Below are 3,367 nucleotides of genomic sequence, written 5' to 3'. Positions count from 1 at the left end.
ATATATATATACAGTATCGGACAAAACGAGTCCAACCAAATAATGCTAATTCAGTTTCTTTATATAAAAGTGCTGCATTTTTTCAATTTAGAGAAAATACTAGGTAACTGTTTAGAGACAAAGTTCTTCAAGTTTATTCATCACAAAATTCATTATTTGGACACGAAAACTAATAAATTAACCAAAATTATTTAAAAAGTTGATTTCCTTCTGGACAAAACAAGTGCAATTCGACAAAATGTTGACCAAGCTGTATTTCGCTATCAATATTTCGTGGCGAATCCTTTGTTGTCGATCACAGCCTTGCATCTTCGAGGCATAGATTCGATCAGGTGATCAATGAGACTTTGTGGAATCGCTGCCCAGGCCTTTTGGATTTGTTCAAACAGTTGATCCTTATTACGAACACCTTCACGATTAATTCTGCGGTTGACGATCTCCCACAGGTTCTCGATAGTGTTGAGATCCGGATATTGAGGCGGCCAATCCATCACCGATAGGTGGTTGTCTTGAAACTACTGCTTGACTACTTTTGCAGTGTGTTTCGGATCGTTGTCTTGCTGAAAAATCCATTTTATTGGCATATTCCATTTAGCATGAGGTAACATAACATCTTTAAGGATATTTTTATACATGAAACGGTCCATTATTCCATCGTTTCGATGTATTGGACCTAGACCGTTAGCAGAAAACCCCCAGACCATTACATTGTCTCCACCATGTTTCACGGTCTCATGGCAGTAACGCAAATCGAGGCGTTTTCCGGCCAGTCGACGTACACGGCAAATGCCATCGCTTCCAATGATATTGAACTTCGATTCATCACTGAACAGGACAGTTCACCATTTCTGCACATTTCAGTCAATATGAGATGTACCAAACAGGAGTCTTTTCTTCTGGTTTTTTAGTGAAATCAGCGGTTTCTTTGCAGGGCGTCGAGAGAACAGTCCGGCTTCAACAGCACGTCGTCTGATTGTTCGGTCCGATATAGGCAGCTCCAATTGCTTTTGTATCTCGAATGATGATATTCAGGGATCCTTCTTGACGGGTCTGACGATCATAGAATCTTCTCTAGAAGTGGTGGAACGCGGTCTTCCACCTTTGTTATCTGCTGCCAACTTCCCCGTAGAACGATATTTGGAACATAGTCGTGAAACGGTCCATTTTTTCACGCGATATTTATCACAAATGCTTTTTTGTGACATTCCACTTACGTAATCGCCAGTAATTTTCTTTCTTAGTTCCAATCCAAGACTGTCGGGAGCCATTTTTGCACTTGAAGTCATAAAAATAATAGAAATCAATAATCACGCTTCTCAAGGCTTACCGTGTTACATTTACCTTATGATAATTCAATAATGCTCTGTGGAACACAACGTCTTGGTTGGATATGGACTGTATTGATGTAATGAAACACTTGTTGTATTTCACTTCTTGTTTCGATGTTCTTCGATAAAACACTTTGATAAAACTCATTTCGATAAACTGTCTTGATAATACTGACTGATTGACTTCCATATACTGACTGAATTACATGTCGATTTACATGTCTCTTATGTAGTAAAATGAACCTGTGTGAACCTGTTCTGGAAGATTCTAGATGCTTCTTTTCGATGCTTCTGGAAACTTCTGGATACGTCTGGTTGCTTCTGAATGTTTCTGGATATTTCTGGATGATACTGGATGCTTCTAGATGCTTCTTCCGGAAACTTCTGGAAACTTCTGCATGCTTCTGGAAACTTCTGGATACTTCCTTCAATTATTAAAAAAACTTCCTTGACGTTGACACGGACCAGACTTAAGAAAATGAAACAAACCAAAAAAGTTGCACTTGTTTTGTCCGCTGTAAAATGACACTTGTCAACGAAATTCTGCCTGTGTGCTGTCACCTGTCAGCTGATTGCTCATGTCATGGCATGCTATGACTCCAGACTCCTGAACTGAATATATATATATATATATATATATATATATATATATATATATATATATATATATATATATATATCGTTTGATTGAGTGTTGTATTATAATAATACAAAACTCTTGTTCGTTTAAAAGTGCTCAATATTTAGGAAATTTATTTTGGTTATATATAAATTTCTAAACAGAGCGATTTATAATTATAGTTAAAAACGATAAAGAAAAAACTTTTTATTATGGAACTTTAAGTTTCATGCCTAACGGCAATCATCAGCCATATATTACAAAATTAAAAATTAAACGTTAAATTACAATTAGAATTACGGTGGCGTGAGTTCTAATGACTCCATGGAAACACAATTTTAACGTATATGTAAATTTAGTATAACATGACGTAAACGTGACGTAAACCAACCAGGATCAATCTTCGGTATCAAAAGAGGAGATAAGGAACTTATTTTTGTGCCTGCACTTCGATATTATTTCGCTTCTTGTATTTAGTAGGTTTTCTCCTCTATACATCAAAATTTGGAACTTTTCGTTCAAACAAAGGTTACAAACTCTTGATGTTGGGTTGTATGGTTTGCATTTTTTAACAATCCTCCATTTGACAAAAGGTGTAAAGTTATTTTCTTTTAGTTTCCAAACTTCTTTAGATAGCTCTGTATCATTCTTGTATCTAACTGCATTAAAAGATTTTAAGTGGTTTGCATACCGAACTTTAAAAGGTGTTTCGCTAATTCCAAAATACACTTTTTCTTTATATTCCGGGTTATTTGAATAGATGGTGGCCTGATAAACAATGTTGTTGGAAAGGCAATGGTTGTTCATGGGACATTTGGTTTTTTCAATGCAGTTGCATTTCATTTCATTAGTTTTTGCCTCCTTACGTAAAATGCTTTTGTTGTGAGAGTTAATAATGGATTTTATGTTTGGCATGCAGGAATAACTTATTTTGATTGTGTTTCTATTAAATATTTTACGAAGTCTGTGGTTAAATGGAAAGTGGAGGTCGATGAGCTTCAAGAAACATTTACCTATTTTTGTAACAACATTTGCACTGAAAGGAGGATTATACCAAATTATCTTGCGTTTATGGTTGCCGTTTGTTGACTTTATACATGGATGGTATGCAAGTTCACAATTGTAACCCGATTTTTTCAAGGCTTCTTGATAAGGAGGAATACTTTCTTTAAAAATTGGTTCACTCGACGATGCTGCTGACAATCTTAATGCAATAGTCTTAGGAATACTTTTAATTACACTCGGTGGATGATTAGAACTAATATGTATATAATTCAGTATATTATCTGGTTTGCGATATGGCTGAAAAGATCCATCGTTAAGGTTTAGCGTTAAATCGAGATAGTTAACTATTTTCAAATTACATTGAATAGAGATAAGAAGATTGTTATTTTTAAAAATTTGTACAAAATGTTTCTTT

Source organism: Hydra vulgaris, chromosome 11 (assembly GCF_038396675.1).
Source record: "Hydra vulgaris chromosome 11, alternate assembly HydraT2T_AEP".
Classification (NCBI taxonomy): domain Eukaryota; kingdom Metazoa; phylum Cnidaria; class Hydrozoa; order Anthoathecata; family Hydridae; genus Hydra; species Hydra vulgaris.
The sequence above is the reverse complement of the archived record's forward strand: the minus strand, read 5'-3'. Positions refer to the sequence as shown.